We start from the raw sequence: 21,657 nt of genomic DNA on the forward strand, positions 1-21,657 counted from the left end.
ACACTTGGTTGATTAGAATAGCTTTTGTTTCTTGACCTCTGTTCTTTCATCTTTCCCACATATTCTGATATTTCCTTTTTAATGGAAAACCTAGGGAATCCCAAGAAAACTAGTCATCTATTCTTGTTTTAATTGTGGTGTATTCAGAGGTTTAAGGACCTGCTCTTGGCAGATTGGAGGCTTTTAGGGAGAAAGAGGGGTGTGGTGGAGGAAGGAATATGGGTGTGGTTAACATAAAACATAACTCAAAGTAGGCAAACTGTTCTCCTTCAGGCAGGTCCCAGAACTCTCCATTCACATTCCATTTGTGGGTTTTCAGAATGTAGGCACAGGGAAAGCCAGGCCTGATGGTGAATCTCTGTAGTCCAGCTACTTGGGACACTGAGGCAGGAGGATAACTTGAACCCAGAAGTTTGAGACCAGTGTGGGCAACAAAGTGACATCCTGTCATTTAAAAAAAAATGTAGATAGATTCAGGGAAATGGGAAGGTAACGAGTTGATGACTGGGTGGGCACCATTTTTGTTTCCCTTTTGGAGGGGAAGAAACCATTATCTCTATTTACATTTGAACTCAAGCTGAGATATTTTGGTTAAGTTGCCTAGGATCACATGGCTACTAAGGTTTGGAACACAGTCCCCACCTGGATAGTCCTAACTGCTGTACTGAGTGGCTTCATTGGGGAGTTTGCTCCTGAGTGCACTGAGGGGGCTGGAGTTTCTCAGGGGAAGTTCTTAACATTCCTGTTTTTTTGGGGGTGGGGTGGGGGTACCAGTGATGTAACCCATAAGTCCTTACCCACTGAACCACATTCCTAGCTCTTTTTATTTTTTTATTTTGAGACAGGGTTTCCTTCAGTTAGTTAGGGCCTCACTGAGTTGCTGAGGCTGACTTTGAACTTGCAATCTTCCTGCCTCAGTCTTCTGCCTGGCTAACATTCCTATTTTTTGGAGATGATGACCATGAAACATCTTTTGGGAAGGTTCTCAGCATTAGCATCAGCTGGGACCTTGTTAGAGATACAAAGTCTCTAGCATCTATTCCAGACTGGTTCAGTAAAACCAGAAACTCTGTGTGTGTGTGTGTGTGTGTGTGTGTGTGTGTGTGTGTGTATTCCAGGTGGGACTAATTTAAGGTTAAGGTTGGCTCACAGCTTTAACCTACTTCTGTGGACCTTGCTGTTCCAGTGTTTTACTTTTAAAACGGTTGTGACTGGAGAGTCAACTGGTGACCATCCTATATTTACTTACCTTCTGTAGTTTGAGAAATTGTAAAGTCTGAGGCCACTTAGTGCTATCCTTGTGTATCCCACCTTGCAGCCTCCTGGAGACAATGCCCACCTTAGAGAAAAACTGATTCTTTATCTTCTTATTGGGTGTTTGGTTTTCTTCTCAAATTTCATCTGCTTTCTGAACTTGTAGCTGCCTACCCAAATGATGCCAGTAACTAGCTTACTGACTTTAATACAAAATGTGCCACTGGAATTTTGGTGTATTCATAATGCAGTTTGGATTTGGGCCATACATTATGGCTATTAATAATGGTTGTGGATTTTTGAAAACAATATTTTGTTTTCTATTTCTGCAAGAAATTTAAAACTTGAAACAGGAAAGGAATAAGGATGATTTCTGTCATCTGGGTACAGCAGCTGTTTCAGTTGGTCTTCGCCCTAAACTTTTTTTTTTGCCCTAAACATCTTCACACATCAGCACACATACTCATACACTCGTGCTTTTTATAAAACTGTAAATAGTTTTGAATCTTGATTTCTTTTTTTTTTTTTTTTGAGAGAGAGAATTTTTAATATTTATTTTTAGTTTTTTAATATTTATTTTAGCGGACACATCTTTGTTGAACCCGGGCCGAACGCATGCCAGGTGACCGCGCTACCGCTTGAGCCACATCCCCAGCCCTTGATTTCTTCTTAATTTTTGATGGTTATCATTCATAGTACTAAATATTGTACACATGATAATGACTAAAATTTGTTCAGTATTTCATTATTGTTGAACGTCATTTATTTCTAATGATTGCACATATTTATTTATGCCCATATTTTGGTGCAATTTTGCCACAGTCTGGCTGGGCACAAAATAACCGAGCCGCCACAAAGCCTTGTAGTTCAAAAAGCAACTCTTTATTCCCGAACTCACACCAGCACTCTACACACACTTCCTGGGAACACACTCCCTCCACTGGGCTCCGCTTGCCAATTTTCCCAGAACCCCGTGAGAACTCAACAGGAACTCCAAAGGGAACTCCAGAGTAGCTGGTGCCTGAGGCAGCAGGATCCGCCCTAATCCCAGTGCCGCCCTAATCCGGAGCAGGGGAGCAGGGTCACCTTTCAACCGTTCCCTCTAGCAAAATGCCAGGCGTCATTCCCACTAAACTGTGGCTCTCAACACAATTTGTGTGTGTGCGCGCGCACACACACATTGGGGCTTTGAGGTGAACGCCTTGGGTGGGCTAAACATGCATCCTACTACTGAGCTACACGCCCAGCCCTATTAATATATCTGATTAAGTTTCCAGGATCACCTGTATCTCTATGCATTTTCTGTTAGCTGTTTTCTTATTGCATCCCTAAAAAAAAAATGAAGGCAGTTAGAATTTGTTTTTGTATTTGATATAAGGTAGGCCCATTTTTTTCTAAAATGGCACATTTTCTCATCACTGTTGAATTTTTTTCTCCTCTGTAACTGAAAACAGGTGGTATGATTTTTGAACCATGTCCAGCTGAGCATGAGATTGATAGTCCAAGCCCTTGAGACTCCCAGGAATCGTCCCACTCCCTGCTGTGCAGCAAGCCTCTTGGGTGTGCTCTGTCTCCTCTGCCTGGCCTCTGGTGAGGAGGTCTTGGGTTAGCAGCAGGTGGAAGGTTAATAGTGAAGCTTTTCCCTAAAGGGGGTTATTGAGTGGATCCTAGAGCCAGATGCATTTGGTCTGCAGAGAATGGTTAAGTCCTTGCTCTGCGTTGCTGGCTTTGTCTGAGTTGGTGAGATGTCGTCTTGCAAAGCCCGGACTGTTGTAGAAATTGCCACTGGTGACAATATAGACTCTCTGGAGACTCATCTTAGAGAAAGCTGATGACATAAGGGTAGAAATGTAAATGGCTTCGAGAGCTTGGCGTCCTGAGGCCCTCAGTTAGTGCATAGAAGTGGAATTTTAATATTTAGTACCATTTTTGGAATATCTCCTACATGCATCTCTTTCTTATTATTCTTCATTAATAGTCAGAAGTCCAAATATTGTAGACGGAGGCTGAGTTAGCTTTCCAGGGCTCTTTGACCTGATTTCTTTTCTTCTCCCTTAAGCATGGTTTGACTTTTGGCAATTTTATATAATAATTATAGCCTCAAACAAGACAGGGTACACCCCCAAAGGTATATTAAAATTTGCTGCTAATTCTTTTTTTTAAAAATTTTTTTTTTATTAAAGAGAGAGTGAGAGAGGAGAGAGAGAGAGAGAGAGAGAGAGAGAGAGAGAGAGAGAGAGAATTTTTAATATTTATTTTTAGTTCTCGGCGGACACAACATCTTTGTTGGTATGTGGTGCTGAGGATCGAACCCGGGCCGCACGCATGCCAGGCGAGCACGCTACCGCTTGAGCCACATCCCCAGCCCTGCTGCTAATTCTTTATAGTGTAACATATTTTAGAAATTGAATCTCCTTTATTTTTCTTTCCTTTTCCTTTGTCCTGGTAGCCCTGCATGAGAGGTGTCAACTAGTGTCCCTTGCAATGTGTCAGGTGGATAGTTTGTTTTTCTGAGTCCCCTTGAGGCCCTGATTATGTTGATTGTCCTGCCTCCTTGAGGTGTACTTCCTGGTCCAGTGCTCTGCTGTTGCTGGGTTGTGGAGCCTGGGTACCAGGGACGTGGTGAGCTTCATCCTAAGTCATCCTTACAGCTTTTCCATGGGGCCAAGGAACCCCATGGGTCACCATCACTAGGAGCTGCCTCCTTGCCTTTCCTCTATGAGTTGTGAGCCCCTGCAGGCATTTCTTTGAGTCAGTGTGTGTGACTGGTGAAGAGGTGAAAGCCCAGAGCATTGGGAGGAAGTCTAGGATTTGAAATTGAACTCACTCAGTCCTGTCATTGACCTTGACCCTGACAATTCAGGGTGGCTGTGTGTGAGTGAATCTTCTGGGAGAGGATGGTTAATGCCTCTCAACCTGTCAGTTAAGGACTCAGGAGAGCCCAGGAAGTTCTGGGGGCTGGTGGATGCCTGAAGCCTGGTTCTAGCCTTGGTCAGCCTTTCATAATTAGCAGTTATTTCCTTATTTATAATAGTCCCAAAGAGGGCCATGTTTTTGAGGAGAGAAAAGGTTCCTGCCCTCCAGAGGAGGAAGATAAGTTTTCCATCCATTAAAGATTAGTCCTTTTGTTATCTTTTTATTATGAGTATTCCTAAAGATAACTGAAAATGAAAGTCAGCAGAGGGTTAGCATGGGATTTTCTCTAGATGTTAAAGGTTGCACTTATCTGTTTCAGCAGTGTTTTCCAGCTGCTGTTAAATATGCAGCTGCAGGGAGCCTGGTGTGGTGATGCACGTGTATAATCCCAGTGACTCTGGAGGTTGAAGCAGGAGGACCACAAGTTCAAGTTAAACAGCCTCAACAACTTATCGAGGCCCTAAGCAACTTAGCAAGACTATCTCAAAATAAAATATAAAAAAGGTCTGGGAATGTGGCTCAGAAGTAAAGGACCCCTGGGTTCAATCCCTGACACCCCCCTCCCCCCAAAAAAAGGCAGATGCCAGGCTCTCCTACCCCGCCCCCCAGGTATATTATGATTCTGTTAAGTCTGTCCTGGGAATCTGCATTTTAATAGTTAATTCACCTAACATCCTCAGGCCACACATTGAGAGGCATGGATCAGATGGATTCATTTTGCTAGTAATGCTCTGGATCACGAATGCCTGTAGAATGCTGCCTGAAGTCTCTGAACTTGACTCAGTTTAGCATATAACTCTCATGCAGTTTAGTTCTCAATGTGACAGGATATCATGCTTCTCAGTGAGGATGGGGAGGTCCAGAGAGGTTGGGCACCACAGTCCAATCATTTCACCTCTGCATTAACCTAGGAGCTTTTGGGAGACTCCTCATATCCAAACCATGACAGGGTTGTTCACCCATCAAGCTTATGTAAAATTCCAAAATCCAAAGAACTGAAATCTGCAGTAATCTGGCCCCATGCATTTTTACACTTGATCTTAGCCAAAAGGCCGAGAAGCGATCCCCATGCATTTTTGATAAGGGATACTTAACCTGTACCAGATCAAAGGGAGAGCTCTTCTTCCAGGCCACACTCAGTATAGGAATCCTTTGAGGACTGGGCAGTGGGGAAATTACTTGTTGGACTCTCAAGGCCCCAGATCAGGATGCCAGAATTAGAGTGTGCGAGCCATGGTTTTCTTTCTGGGTAGTTTCTATGCTGTTTTACTCCTTTGTCTGTTGTCTACACTTAAGTCAATTTGATTTACCTTCCTTCACATGCTGGCCTTTCTGGTATTCTGGCAGCTCTCATGTCCTCATTAAACCTTGTCTTGAAGAACAGTGTTTCCAGTTCCCATGCTGCCCTTGGATGGCAGGGTTTCCATACCCTCATCCATATGGTTAAACCAAATGATCTGCAGTTTAGTAATATCTTTATGTTAATGTGACATATTCTACCTATGATCTGACCAAGGGTAGTTAGTGTTTTACCTAACTTCTTCAATGTTTATACAGTTTTTTTTTTGGGGGGGGTGGTTACAAGGGATTGAACCCAGGAGTGCTTTATCACTGAGCTACATCCCCAGCCCTTTTTATTTTAAGAGAGTCTTTCTAAATTGCTGAGGTTGCCCTTGAAGTTACAGTCCTCCTGCCTCAGCCTCCCAAGCTGCTTAGATTACAGGCGTGTGTTGCTGCACCTGGCTATCTTGAAGGCTGGCTGTGTTCTAGATAATGTTCTAACCAAAGCTTGGCAGACCAGACCTGCAGTCCAATCCAGCCTACTGCCTGTTTTTATAAATAACATTTCTCGGCCATGCTCTTTTATTTATAGGGTCTGTTATCTGTTTTGTCCACTGCTCTATCAGATGTCCAGAACACGGGTCAGCAAACATTTTCTGGAAAAAGCTAGGTAGTAAATATTCAGGGTTTGCAATCCTCTTGCCTCAGCCTCCTGAGTTGCTGGGGTTACAGGTGTGTGCGCAGTGCCTGTCAGCATCGGTATTTTTAAAAGTTTTCCTTGGAGGTTTTGATGGACACTGATAACCCCGGACTGACTTAGCAGCTTCCCAAAGGTCAAAAACATTTCAGTATGTATTTCCATTTTTCTGGATGAGGGTTCCCAACTGCCCTCATCCCTAACTCATTTTAGGTTTCTTTCTTGTTGATCTCAAACCATGAAAACCATGATCACAATGGAACATGGTCATCCATGTGGGTGCCCAGCAGGTGGCAGTGGGGCAAGGGGGGTTGGTTGTTTGCCAGGGATCTTAGAGATATTGAATCCTTTGATCTTTATAGTCACCTCTTGTTGAAGTTGACTCTGTCCTCATGTTATAGGTGAAAGAAATTGAGGCTAGAGAGTCAGGTAACATGCAGAGGGTGGGCCAGGTAGGAAGGAGCTGTGAATAGAGTCAGGTCCATCAAATTCCAGAACATAAGAGTTTGGCTTCCTTGTCCCTGTGTTTATTTCTTCACCCTGCACCAGATATTGATTGAGCTCACAAGGTGAATAGAATAGGAATTTCACACTTGTGAGGGTAAGATTACTCATATAATAAATCAGATTTATCTGCAGATCTTTACTGGTGTATCTTATTTGTCAGGATGTGAATGAGATATGTACTGGACATAATTGATTACTCTGTTCCTGTCACCTGTTGGAATGATCCCTCAACAGCTCGACAGGTGTTTGACCTGTTCTAGAGCATATGGGTGACCACAATGGCTTAACATGGTAGCCTGGGCTTAAAGGGGTCTCAGTATTGCAGAACCCAAAGGTGGCACTTATGTGAATTCTGAGTGTTCATTAAGCACCATAGTTTGTTCACTGTAAAGTAGATAAGGCATTCTGTGTGTGTGTGTGTGTGTGTGTGTGTGTGTGTGTCTGTCTGTCTGTGTAACACTGGGGATCAAGCCCAGGATCTCATGCGTGCAAAAGCTTGTGCTCTATCAGTGATACTCCCAACCCCAGGTAATGTATTCTTTTTTTTTTTTTTTAATATTTTTTTTTAGTTGTAGATGGACACAGTACCTTTACTTATTTATCTTTATGTGGTGCTGAGGATCGAACCCAGGGCCTCATACTTGCTAGGCAAGCTCTCTACCACTGAGCTACAGCCTCAGCCCTTTCAAGATTATATTTTAAGGACGATACGATAGGGCTGGGGATGTGGCTCAAGCGGTAGCGCGCTCGCCTGGGATGCGTGCGGCCCGGGTTCGATCCTCAGCACCACATACCAACAAAGATGTTGTGTCCGCCGAGAACTAAAAAATAAATATTAAAAAAATTCTCTCTCTCTCCTCTCTCTTTCTCTCTTAAAAAAAAAAGTTAAGGACGACACAATAAAGTTTCTTTACTTATTTTTCTTGCCTCTCTCCAGTCAAGCAGGGCAAGTCGGCAGGGAAATAATATGGAAGTAGTGCAGCGTGTAATATCCATCTGTGGTGAGTGACCCGTTTGTTGACTGCCCACTAGAAATGAAGCTGTCTTTTAAAAAAGTGCAGCAGAGGGGACTTTAATTCATGCCCAGACCTGGATCACTCTCTGTGGAAATATATTGAAAATTATAAGTAGGTGTTGCTCCATCCTTAAAGAAAGCTTCTGGAAGCCTGAGGCTGTAGCTCAGTGGCAGAGCGCTTGCCTAGCACACGTGAGGCCCTGGGTTCGATCCTCGGCACCACATAAAGATGAACAAATAAAATAAAGGTATGTTGCCTGTCTAGAGCTATTAAAAAAAAAAAGCTTCTGGAAAGTAGTTCCACAGATGAGCAACATGGTGGAAACGGCCCCACTCAGCTCTGCTGGCTGGCATCCCCTTTTCCAGGAATGGCACTGCCTCACCTGGTTACCAGGTTTGCGCTTTGTAGTAGTCTGAATGTGGGGAAGTGTCTGGTCGGTGACAGGGAGTTTGGTCCATGCAATGTCTTGACTAGAGAGGCCTCAGGGATTCCTGATTCCAGCTCCACACACTGCGGGCTTCTTCTCTGCAGAGCCCAGGTTTGTGCTCCGGAGCTACCACGGTGTCTTGTTTGGTGTTTGATGCTCTCTTGGCATGGGCCCAGCTAGGCTTTCTTCCTTCACAATTACCCGCATTCCCCGGGCACTCAGTGAGCTGTTCCTTCCCTGCTGCATCCATTGCCTGCTGTTCCCCTGCTTTAGCCCATGCTCCTCCTGTCCAGTACCCTGTTGCTGAATACCTGCCCATCAACCAACTTTTAGTCCATTATTCCAAGAATGTGGACCTGCTGTATGTCAGGTGCTTTTTATTTTTTAAAAGTGTTGAGCAGCACTTACTGTAGGCTGAGAACTATTTTGGTACCTTACAAAGACTATAGTTTATTTAATCCTCATAACAAACCTGCTAGGTTCTGTGATTTCCCAAGGTCACAGCCTGGGAGTGGCAGAGCTGAGCTCCACAGCCAGGTCTGTGGCCTAGCTCAGAATCCTTGCTCTCTGATGCTACGAGATGCCACCTCTGGGTCCTAGGTGCTGGGGTCAGAGTGGAGAGTGAGCCCAGGCCCCTTCCTACGGGGGGGGGGGGGGGGGGGAGGGGCTCCATAAGTACTTGTGAGCCTCTGCTGGATGCCACACTGGGGGTGTCTGCTGGGAAGGTTGGGTTAGCCAGGGCCTCAGTGACTGCCCCGTGCACCTCAGGTCCTGCCTGTGCGCTAGTCACTGTGTGTCCCCAGTGCCTGTGTGGGCCCTGGCACATGGCACTTGGATACCATGCTTGAGCAAACAACTAGGACAACTTTGCTGACACTTGCAACTAATTGTGATCGGACCATCTGCTTTCCCTCTAGTGGAAGAGATGCTAATTACAGGGATAAAAGAAATCCCAGCTTGCTCCCTCCCTTCCTGTAGGTCTAGAGTGGTTGGTCCATCATTGTAGAAAGTTCTGTTGATCGCACTGCTCTAGTCTGGAGGGTTAGATCCCTAGACAATGAAAATTGTTTTAAAAAACTTGGTCAAAGCCAGGGGCACCCATGGTTAGCAGGGTCCAGGGCTGGAGGTGAGGGTCAGGGATTGGAAGTGTGAGTGGCTGCCCCTTGGCAAAGTGGGACCTGGGACAGCTTCGGGGATGATGGATGGTGTCATCATCAACAGCAAACACCTGTGCAGTTCCTGCTATGTGCTTTATGCATGTTAACTCATTTCATCCTCCCAACAATTCTGAGGTGCCGCTTTATCATATCCTGTTTAAAAGTGAATAAATTGAGTTATGGAGAGGTTAAGACACTTTCCTGAGGTCACACAGCTAGTGACTGGCAAAACCAGGATTTGAATCCAAGCTGTGCAGATTTAGAGTCTCCAGGCTTCATCTTTTCGGTCTTCTGCTTTTCAGCATGAGATACCCAGCAGAAAAAATGATCATGCTGTCTGTAGCGGAGGAAAGCGAGGAGTCCAGTTTTTAAAAAAATGTTTTCATCCTGTTCTACAAATTTTATATGATGACCCAAGACACCTGTATTCTTTTTTTCTCACATTTAACGTATGTGTATTTTAACAGAAACAAAAGTTTCAAAAAACAATTCTTATTTTATGAATTAGTCACTATAATACACTGGTATTCTTAAAAATTTTTTTTGTAGTTGTAGATGGGCAGCATCTACAAAACCCTTTATTTTTATGTGATGCTAAGGATCAAACCCAGTGCCTTGCACATGCTAGGCAAGTGGTCTGCCACCGAGCCCCAGCCCCAGCCCCAGCCCCAGCCCCAGCCCCAGCCCCAGCCCCAGCCCCAGCCCCAAGGGGATATTTTCTATTTGATTTCATTAAACAAAATAAAGTGCCGATCATGGTCAGACCCACTGAACTGATTTCGGGACCTATCATAAACCACAGCTGAAGAGGCTCCTCTTGAGTAAACCAAGAAGGCCACTGTGCTTTCAGGATGACCCAAGCCCTCCCGTCCCACACTGGGTCTTTTCTGTGTCTAAGTTTCACATGGGCTCCAGGGAGACCCTGGTTCTCCAGCAGAGCTAGACTTGTCTTTTCCAGCACTTGAGTTGTAATGGTGGAATTGTGGCCCTCAAAAATGCTTGTGTTGAAAGCCCCACCTCTAGTATTTTAGAATGGGGTTGTATTTAGGCACAAGCATCTTTAAGGGGGCAATGGAGAGTAAATTAGAGTGGATCCTGATCCAGTCCGACTGATGTTCTTGTAAGAAGAGGAAATTTGGACACAAACGTACAGAGGCAAGAGGATATGAAGATGCAGAGAGAAGACAGACATCTCTAATCCCAGGGCAGAGGCCTCCGAAGAGAACAACCCCGTTGCCACCTTGACCTTGCACTTCTAGCCATCAGGATTGTGAAAGAGTGTAAGCCGCTCAGGCTGTCTTACTTTTTTATGGCAGCCTGAGAAGACTAATGGAACCCGGTGCCCTGCAGAGGCCTTGGCTGCACTGGTCCCACTGGCTGTCAGGAATAAGAGCTTCTTGGTATAGTGGTGATTTTTCTGAGGAGACTAAGGTCACCAAGGACTCTGACCCTGTGCTCAGCCTGCTCATTTAGGTGTGATTGCTAAAAATCTTCAGGTGTGCAGCCTATCCTATCTTATGGATTAATACAGTGGAGGAGAGCATGTTCTGAGCCTGGACAAGCAGTTCCCCTGTTCCAAGTATAATTATTGCACTTGAAGTAAGATCACTGTTTTTGTTGGTGAGTTCCCCAAGGCCAGGTGGGGGAGCGTCCCTGGCAGAAGGCTGTCCAGTGTAAGTGGTTTTGCTCTCTGAGAAGGTGGGATGACTCAGGCTTTTGCTCTGAACTTTGTCCTTTCCAGCTGTATGCAAATTTCCAAACTTTTGCTTTTTGGAAAACCCCATATAGGTCCTTAGGGTATCCATGGTTAATAATTGAGAAAAGAGAGGTTGTTCTCTTGGGCAAACCCAAAACCATCTTTCCTTTCCCCCTTTAGAATATCATGTGGTACTGCTGCTGCTGCTGTTTCTTCTTCTTCTTCTTTTTTAAAATTTTTAAACAAAATTAGGCCTGGGGTTGTGGCTCAGTGGTAGAGTGCTTGCCTGGCATGTGCGAGGCCCTGGGTTTGATCCTCAGCACCGCATAAAAATAATACATAAAATAAAGGTATTGTGTCCCTCTACAAATAATAAACAAAAAAAGAAAAAGAAAACTAGCTCCTTTGAGTAATCCAAAATAGGATCTCTCTTCCTCTCCATCCCCTTGCCTCTCTCAGGGACTTTGGTTCTTTCTGTGAGGGGCTGCCTTGAAGTCTCTTCAAGGAAAATTCCACAAAGCTGCCTCATCTCCACAGATCCCTTTCCTGTAAAGAGGAGGCGTATTTTCGGAGAGTCCCTTTACAGGAAGTATATGGTGCAACCGGAAGGGATCCCACAGAGCAGCCAGCTCAGGGTCATGGAGAGGGAACTGGCCTTTTTACTGAAGGGCAGAGTGAGGCAGGAAAGTGGTAGCCATGATGGGACGCGTCAGGGGGTGGCACAGGTAGCCCTGAGGGTTTAGTTGGTTAGCTTGAACTCTTGACTGGGACACTTCAGATGATCCCGAAGCCATTTTGATTTCCTGTCTCAGAAGCTGCCACTCTTGGGGAGTTTTATTTTGAGAAGTTGGTGACAGGTGAAAAGCAGGGGTCCCTGTCAGTGGAAGGAACCCCCCTCAGAGTCTCACAGGAAAAGCCCAGGTGCTGTTTCCTTTCTCACCTGTTGAGATCTCAAGGACAGAAGAGGTGAACTTGGCCATGAATGTGTGAGGACCACGGTGGCAGGCGTATGGAGGTGTCTTCATGAGTGGGGCTGGGTGTCCTCCAGGGGTTCGTCCTGGGGAGCTGGGCAGGAACAGGCCACTCCCCGCAGTCTGGCCCTGTGGGTCCTCTGGTTCTGGGGAGCTGGTGAGCGAGTGGGGTGGGAAGTCTGAGCGGCACTTCCTCCCTGAGTGCTCCCTTGTGGCCTCGTCTGCCTCCCTTTGTTCTCCTGATCCTGTGTTTCCTTCCTGGGCTCAGCGGATCACCCCCATTTACCTGTTTCCATGGAAATCCCTGCAGCGAGAGGGGCTGGGACATTTTCCTCTCCCTGAAGTCAGCCCGGCAGTCCTCACCGCTGCAGGACCCACCCAGAAGTTCCGAAGGTTTCCTGTCTTAGAGGCAGCTTCCCCGAAGTCAAGAGTGCAGCCCTGGACTGCGTTACCATGGGCGGCCACTCTCTCTGCCTCCAGCTAAGGAAACCGAGGTGCAGAGGGGGTTAATTTTCTTGCCAAAAGCAACAAAGTGAGTAAGAGGAGGGGGCTGGGCTGTCTGATTCAGCATTTTCAGATGCCCAGGGTCACACGCAGAGCAGCCTTGGCAGGTAGAGGACTGGGAGTCACGTTCCCGAGTGTGTTCCAGGACCGGCTTCATGGAGCACGTGGTGCTTACAATGACACTGTATTTTACTGTGTCCAGAAATGCTCTTTCCGGGCCGTAAGTTCCCTAAGAAGTGCCCCTCCCAGAGTACACCACAGACAGAAATGGATTTCCTCTCCTGGGTTTAAGCAATCTGCAGTTGATGTTCAGCCCAAATCTTAATTTCTAAAGTGTCACCCAGGTCGTGCTGGGTCTTGGCATTCTGGGAGATTGTAGAGAAAAGGGTTGTGTTCTCTGTATTTGGGTCTTCGTCCAGGCCATGTTCCTGTGTGTAAATACCTGTATTATTTTGGAAGGAAGAGATTGGTGTGACAGCCCTTCTTCTCCCAAAAGGCTAAAGAGACCCACCCCTTGATTTTCTTGGAAAGTAGAGTCATAGAATTTCTAATCATCCAAGGTCCTGGAGCTGTGGTCAGCCTCTCTTTTAAATTCTCCTTTTCACCTGTACCGGGTGGTCCAGGTGGACCTAAAGGGACTCTTGTCACATTATTATTAATGATTATCCCTTTCTCTCCTAAGAGTATCCCAGGTTGGCTGGTAATTTATTCCTTAACCCAACTGAAGTTTGTACCTGCCTCCTCTCCCTGGAGCATCTGCACTGAACTGTGGACAGGGTGATGTAAATATTTGCTAAACTTTACCCAGAGTAACAATTAGTGGAATCATTTGTTCTCCACACTTGAGTGGGTGCCTTAGAAATGACCTATAACCTTTGCTTTTTCTGAAAGAATAATGGCTACAAGGGGAATGTGAAGTCCGTTCTCTGCTCTGTCTTGAGGTGACCCTTGGCCTGGCCTTGGAGTGGGTCAGACTCGCCTGCTGTGGTGCCTGGCCAGATAGTAGGCATCTGGATTGCAGTCCTGAGGGTCAGGGGAACTGGGGGGGATGATGACAGGCACCAAGGACAGTGCAGGGTCCAGTTTGTGGGGCCCATAAGAGTGTCCTAGAGTGGGGGTGAGCCAGCCAGTGAAGGTGGTTGTAAATTAGCAGCTGGTTCCCAAGACACGAGGCAGAGTAAGCACACTGGTTAGCTAGAGCCAGGGGACCTGGTGGGCTGTCCAGCACCTGCAGACATCCTTGGTGAGGGCCTCTGTGGTGACACAGACCTCTACCTCCTTGGTGTAGACCTTCAGCCTGGTTCTGTCTTGGTGGGCTGGGCTGGGAGAAGCACTGGGCCCCACAACTGGGAGATTCCTATCTTTGGCATCTCCTGAAGCAGCCTAGGCTGGGGAAGCAGGTTCCTGGACCCTGATGTGGGAGGCACGAACCACGTCGGAGAGGCTGGGGCTCAGGTGGGGCCCACTTTGTGGTGACTGTCCTGGCTGTTGAACAGCGTGGCATCTTGGTCCTTGCTCCAGTGTGAGCTAGTTGCTTCATCCGCCCTTGAAGTGTACTGTTAACCCTGCAGTGTGGAGGAAGATAATGGTAGCCCAGCTTGATGCTTGTGGTAGCGCCCAGCTCCCCACTGTCTCCCTTCTGTAGGACTCTCTTCTGGAGTGTTTTAGGCTTTCCTGGGGGCTGTTCTCTGTGCTTGCAACATGCTCACCCTGTGCTTGGTCACTGGGGAGTGCTCTCTCTCTCTCTCTTTCTCTCGCCCCCCACCCTCTAGTGGCTCCCTGTTGAGCTTTCTGTCACTGTTACTCTGAACCTACATCTTTAGTGTGGTTGTGTTCCCCTTTCCCCCTTCTCCCCCAACTCTCTCTTTTTTTTTTTTTTAAAGAGAGAGTGAGAGAGGGAGAGAGAGAGAGAGAATTTTTTAATATTTATTTTTTAGTTTTTCAGCGGACACAACATCTTTGTTGGTATGTGGTGCTGAGGATCGAATCCTGGCCGCATGCATGCCAGGCGAGCGAGCGCGCTACCGCTTGAGTCACATCCCCAGCCCCACCCCCAGCTCTCAGTGTGAGCTCCCTAAGACCCTGTCTGTGGTCCAGGACCTAGAAAGTGCCTTTGAGGCAGTGTCTGTAGGAGTCAGTAAGTGAATGAGTGTTATGGTTCCTGTTTCCTGGAGCTCTGGTATTGAGATTCCTTGTTGTTAGAAAGGTGTCATCCATGTCCCATGCTGTGAGAAGGCCAAGGGCTCCTTCCAGGGGATGAGGGAGGGAGAGTCCATCAGGTTCCGACCTCTTTGGAGGTAGGCAGAGGGGTGGCATGGTCTCTGCTCCTGGCTCTGCACCTGGGGGCTGGGCTGCTCTCACTGTTCCTGACCCTGGGGAGTTTGCATGTGTGCAGTGCTCTGTCTCTCTGACCCCTTTTGATGAGGCACAGGTGGCCTTTGCGGAGGGGTGAGGGTAGAAAGGCCCGATGGAGGCAACTGGATTAGCTTGGAAGAGCTGGTATTCAGAAAGCAGGGGTTGGGTATAGGACTGTGGGGACAGACCAGGCCAGCTCGGGAGCAGCGGGCCATGTGTGAGTGAAGGTTCTCCTTCACCGCATTGCCCCCACGTCTTCAGCGTGGAGACCAAGGTTAGCACAAAAGCTGTGCCCTCTTCAGAGCCGCTGTGGAGTTTCCCTCTCTTCATTTATTTCCTACCAAGTAAGCCTTTAATAGACCATGTCAGGAGGCTTTTCAAAGAAAGTTTTTGTTCTTTCTAAATATGCAGCTATTCATGCTGAGGGCTGGTAAGTTCATAATTGACCTAATGCTTCAAAGAATGAATTGGTTCAGCTGGAATTTTCCTAAAATCTGTCCCACTGACATAGCATTGCCCAGTTAGAAAAGCACATAATTAGCTTTTCCCCTTAACTCTAAATAGTAGGCAGAAATGTTATTACATTTTAAATCGATTGTTACCTTGGACAGGTGTTGTTACCTACTTTCTCTGTAATGTGCATAATATACCTGACCTATATTTTGACAGTTGTTTCTGCTTGTTGGTGCTTCGCTGAGAAATCCATTTGAGGTCTGGAGTCATTGCCAAGAGCTCCGTCCAGTGCCCAGGAGATGGTACGGGTAATCACAGAGAAGCAGGACTGGTTTTCATTGAAAACTGATTCTGTGTTCTAAGCCAATGCGAGCATTGTGGTTTTGGATGACACCTTAAGTTCTGCCGCAGAGCCATGAGGGTCTTGTGTGTTTCGTTTAGGGAGCTTAAGCAGTCTCAATTACCAGCAGCTCATGGATAAGTACCAGAAAGGTGAGCTTAAATTGGTGCATATTGGGCTGGGGATGTGGCTCAAGCGGTAGCGCGCTTCCCTGGCATGCTTGCGGCCCGGGTTCGATCCTCAGCACCACATACAAACAAAGATGTTGTGTCCGCCGAAAACTAAAAATAAATATATTAAAAATTCTCTCTCTCTCTCTCTCAAAAAAAAATTGGTGCATATTTATTTAACCCTCTAGCCTTTCCTAAAACCATAGGGTGGTGACATTATACAAATTAAATGGAAACCAAGGCTCAGTTACTTGAATAGCAAGTCTTTTTTCTGATCGTGAAATCACAGTATTCTCCTTCCTCTTCCTCTGTGTGCTTTATATCATTTGCCAAAACATAATTTCAGATTGTAGGGAAGCCAAGGCTGGGGCTGAAGCCTCTATGTCAGAATGTTCCCGTGGGACCTTAAATATTAGAAATTAAAAGGGAAGTCTGGGGGCTGAGGATGTGGCTCGGTAATGAGTGCTCACCCAGCTTGTGCCAGGCCCTGGGCTCCATCCAGAGCTGCGAGGTTCTGTTCTTTCAGGTTCTGTTCTTTCGTGTGCCTGTCATCCAGGTGTAGGCCACAGAGACTCAGGAGAGGCTTGGGAAGCAAAGTCGGCCCCCTACAGGTCCAGAGACAGGAGGCATGGCATGTCTTCACTCAGGGCGATCAGGAGACAGGGACAGTAGTGATGGGAGTCTGGGCCACCCAGGGCAGGGCTGTTGAGCAGGTTAGTTAAGTAATTTCTGGCAGGCTCTGAGCTCTCTGTGTGGTCCCTGGACATGGTACTTGGCAGAGGATCATTGCTGCCTGGGCTGGACAGGCCAGAGAGAGGAGGCCTGGCCTTGCAGGGGTGACTGCTCTCTGTACGTGTCAGAGGCCTGGCACAGCTGGGTCCTCACTATCTCTAAGAACTATCTAGCTCCATCTGGGCAGTCTCTCCCCAGCCAGAAAGATTTTTAAGATGTCAAAACATTTATTTTTATGTATAAAATAAAAAATATAGACAGTTTGGAGTCCCTGCAGAGGGTTACCTTGCCAAATGCTGATCTAGAGGGCAGTCTGGTGGCCTAGCCAGAGGAGAAATTTGCTTCAGCAGAAAAAGGAGCCCTAACAGCCTCGTTAGGGGTAAGCCTGGGGCCAGCAGGAAGAGGCCGGGAGAGTCCACCATACTCAAAGTCTTAGCTCAGACTCTGTCCATGCAGCAGAAGGAAATGTACCCAATGTTATCTCAGGGCTCATGCTTCCTTTCTTTTGAACTTTTCTGTATTTATCAATGACCTGTTCCTCCAGGTGATACAACCTGAATCTCATGTGGACCTGAAGTCCTGGTCAGAAGGGACCAGGAACAGAATAAAGCAAAGACTGAGAGAGTTGCTCAGGGGTCCACCCCTGATCCAAGCTAACCGAGCTCCAGAAGGATGGCAAGATGGACTTGTACCCTGGAGCTCACTCCTGGATTGCCGCAGGCCCCTTGCACAAGCTGAAAGAGACCTCAGGAAAAGAAAATGCCTGAGTTAATTGTAACTCAAGTGCCGTCGGTTTGCAGGCTCAGGGAACATGTTTGGTTTGGGGAAGATTCCAAGTAAATGTGGACCTTGTTCTACATAAATTACTTTTTGAATTAGGAGAAAAAACAAAATCAGCCTTCTTTTGTGAGAAGGAGCTTCTTGGATGGAGTTCAACCTGTTTTCCAGGCTGTTGGCAAAGCCTCCTGGGAGGCTGTGGGAATCCTGCTCACTTCTTCCAGTTTCGTGTGACACTATGTTACACAGCGTACTCTTTCTATTAGGACCCATGTCTGCTTTGTAAATAGAAAATGAGCATAAAGTCAAGCAACCAAGAAGGTTCCCCTGCACCCCAGAGCTTCTCACAGTATCCTTGAGATTATGCAAGTTCTCATCTGCTTCCCGATAATTTTGGACATAGACGCTGGACTGCTAGGATGTTGAGGGCTGAGGTGTTGCAAATATTTCCCCAGGTTTTATAGACTCATAACCTCTTAATCATAGCTGTGGTCTCCGAGAATAAACAACTTCCGTGTCCGCCTCCGTGTGATCTGCTCGGCTGATGGGGGCCTATGTGACATGAAAGGCTGCCCAGCGTGTGTCTTCTTGTCCTCTGTTCCTAGGCCAATGTTGCCGTGCTGTGGCTGTGATTGCCTCTGGAGATCTGTGTTTACAGCCCTTGCCTGAGTCAGGGTGGTGGATATATTTTTGATAGAAGCCGGCCAACTCCGATCACATTGCACGCGAACGTGATCTGGCTGCAGCTGTCTCCGGATTCATTTGCTTGCTGCACTTTTAACACTGGGGTTAATCATAGACCCAAGTTAAACTTTGTTATGAGTCAAGAAAGAAAGGCCAGCTGGCCCTTTCTGGTTGGGTCTTTTATTATTATTATTATTATTATTATTATTATTATTATTATTATTATTTTGGGTGTATTTTCCACTGTTTATCATTTTGCCTCCATCTTTGAGGCAGCAGAAACAGAGAAACCCTGGTGGTGGCTCTGCCTAGAGTCTTACTACTTAAAATGTGGACTGCACACCAGCTGCTCAAAGTGTGGTCCATACACCAGCAGCATGGCTATCACCTGGGGCTTGGGAGAAATACAGTCTCAGGCCCCACCTTAGACACAGTGGGTCAGAATCTGTATTTTAACAAGATCTCCTGGGTATTGATATGCAGGGACCTAGGCCAGGCCCCCATTGTCTGCTTGGTTGGAGCTTGGTTGCTGCTTTGTGCAGGGGAGAAAGAGGGAAGGGTAGAGGGTTGGTCATGGCTCACCTGTCTTATCCTTTCCTGCCTCACTACAAGGGAGCTGAGGAAATAGAGTCACACTGCAGGGAAGGAGTAAACAGGGCAGGGGCAACTAGGCGGTAAGGTGAGCTCCACCCAGGTATATATGGTTCAGTGGTCAGTATTATTTCCTTTTTCCTTTCCTAATTTGCTAATGTTGAATCACTATATTAAGTAAAAGATGAAGTACAGTCATTGTTGATTGGACAAAAACATACTGATTTCATTTCTAACCACAGACAGCACTAGTATTAATAGTTGGGTGATCTCCTAGAGAAAATTCAATGCTTATCTAATACCCAGAGCAGAAGACCTGTGCTAATGGGGATTTTTCTCCCAGTCTCCCTCCATCCTTTCTCTCTTCCATCAATGATGGAACGTGACCAGCATGTACAAAAGCAGAAAGAACAGTAGATGAACCCTGATTATTCATCTGGGGGTGTGGGCAATGGTCAGCCCCTGGCCATCTAGTCTTGCCTCTTTCCTGCTCATTTCCTGCCCTGGATGGCAAGTCTGAGGAGTGACATTCATTGCTTTTCATTTTTATCAAGAGGAGAAACAGAACCTCACTTTATTAGTCACCATACATTTGTTTTGTAATTTGCATAAGAAAGCCAGGGAATAGTCACTATATGATTTTATATATAAACTGTTAAATTATCCATTAAAATCACATTGAGCATCTTCTCATTTTACCTTTTGTTTTTTTTTGGTAGTGGGGATTGGCATTCTGCCACTGAGCTACATTGCCAGGCTTTATTTTATTTTTTTGTTTTGAGACAGGAAGTTGCTTAGGGCCTCACTAAGTTGCTGAGGCTGGCCTTGAACTTGTAATCCTCCTGCCTCAGCTTCCCAAGTCACTGGGATTACATGCGTGTGCCATCATGCCGGCGCATTTCACATTTTTTGAACCTTCATGTTAGAGACAGAGTGTGATACAGACAAATGCAACTTGGGGCTGGGGATACAGCTTAGTTGGTAGAGTGCTTGCCTTGCACGCACAAGGACCTGGGTTCAATCCCAAGCGTGAGTGCGTGCGTGCATGCATACACACACGCGCGCACACACACACAACTTAAAGAATTATAAGGTTACACACACACACACATACAAAAGCAACTTAAAGAATTATAAGGTTAACACGCTGGTAACCACCACCCAGATAAAGAAAGGATTTTTGTTCTAAATGTCCCCTCTCCCCCATCCTCAAAAAGAATTAGAAATCCTGGGTTATGTCTTTTACTTCTTCATTGATGCACCGGTACTGTTACTCTTTCATCTAAAGTAGTCTCTGTATGCATACTGAGAGGGTTCATGTTTTGGCCTCTTTCACAATGCACCATTGCTTCATACGAATGCCACTGTTTGGTATCCTGGGTACCATCTGTGCCCCAGATGTAGGCTGGTGGTTTCCCAGCACAATTTGGGTTTCCTGAGCATATTGACACTCTCTCTCCATCTGCCTCTTAACCAGGGGGGTCCAAGTTCTCCTTCCTGGGTGACCCTCCTTGCATCCTACCTTCTCTGCCCTGTGTGGCCCATTGGGGCTCATGTTCCCTCCGTTGTCCTTGACAACCCATTTTTATTTTGTCCCTATTGCTGCCCTCATTTCTCATAGCTGTCTGGAGCCTGAGCCACTTTAGGACTGGTGGACCTGAGGGGACACAGGGCTGGGGTCCTGTGTGTTCCCATTCAGCCTGGGTTGCAAGGTGCTATCCTGAATCCCCACTTCCCAGCCTCTCTCTCGGGCTTCTTCTCCAGGTGGGTGAGGGAGGGAGAGTTCACCTATTCTTTCTGAGTTTCCTTGGGCCGCGCGACCCATCGCCTGGGTTTTTGGGCCTAGTTTACTTGATCATGAGCTTTCAGGCGAGTTTTTCTCTGGGGCTCATGGACCCTCCTGGAGTTTCTGAGGTATGTTCCTGCTCTGACCCATTTTGATTGGGTTGTCATTTACCAGCCAGCCTCAGTGTGAGGCATGGCCCTCCATGTCCTCAGCCTCCACGCTAGGTCTGTGGAGTCAGCCCTCACAGGTGGCATCTGGGTTATGTTTCATGAGCTTCTCAGGTGGTTTCCTTGCAGATTGAAATTTGAGAACTTTGATCCTCAGAGTAGGGTGAGAGGAGGGAGCTTTCCCAGTATCTTTAGTCTTTAGATTTCAGTGCCTGCAGTAGAAATACGCATGGGGACAGTGATGGGGAGGTAGGTGCCAGGTAGAGGGCTGCAGTCCTGTGTTAGCTGAGGTGGGGACAAGGAGATACTGGGAAACAGGGTGGTCAGACAGAGGAAGTTGAAGGAGCTGACCTTTTGGCTAGCAGAAGTTAAGGAAGTGGGTGTCCTGAGATGTGAGCCCCTGCTCGCGGTGACTTCAGATGCCAGCTCCCCCCGAGTGGGTCTGAACTTTGCAGGGAAGGGCTCCTTCTACCTTGTGCCTGCCCTCCCTTCAGACACCAGGTACAGGGTCAGGGGTCCCCAGGCCATCCTTACTTCTGACCAACTGGTTATAAATTTGGGGCTTCCTGTGACCCCTTAGGTTCAATAAGAATGACAGGACTCAGGAAAGTGCTGTAGTTAGAATTAAAGTTTTACTATAGCGAACAAACGCCAGTTTGAACCAGTCAAAGGGAGAGTAACACAGGGCGAGGGCTGGGAGAGTCTTCCTTGTCTCATCCTGTGGTGTTGGGACATGTCACTTGACTGGCACATCAGTGTGCCACAGTATTCACAGTATTGTCAACTAAGAAAGCTCATCGGGGTTACCTTCTGTAGGCATGACTGATGGGCACATAGTCCATGGACTCAAACTCAGTCTCTAGCACCCTGGAGGTAGGGCCCATAGCACTTGGCCGAATGCCCACACCTCTCAACACAGGGTTGGTCTTTCTGGGGCAGCCCCCATCCTTAGTCACTGTTAACATTAACTCTCGGGGGCCGCTGTGAGTCACCTTGTTAGCATAAACTGTCAGGTCCCATTCCTGTGACTTGGGAAATTCCAAAAACTTAAGAGGAACAAAATCCAGCCAAATTCTTTATTGCACAAGCTCCTTCTCTCCCACTTCCCACCCTGTTTCTTTCTTTCTTTTTTTTTTAAAGAGAGAGTGAGAGAGGAGAGAGAGAGAGAATTTTTTA

General features: G+C 46.8%; 1 protein-coding gene across 2 annotated transcripts in view; it reads left to right on the forward strand.

The window, feature by feature from the left end:
• Positions 1–21,657, forward strand: part of ABCC4 (ATP binding cassette subfamily C member 4 (PEL blood group)) — a 226,338-nt gene that overhangs the window by 1,319 nt on the left and 203,362 nt on the right. The window lies entirely within an intron of this gene.

This window comes from Spermophilus citellus, assembly GCF_964194105.1.
Source record: "Spermophilus citellus genome assembly, chromosome: 1".
Classification (NCBI taxonomy): domain Eukaryota; kingdom Metazoa; phylum Chordata; class Mammalia; order Rodentia; family Sciuridae; genus Spermophilus; species Spermophilus citellus.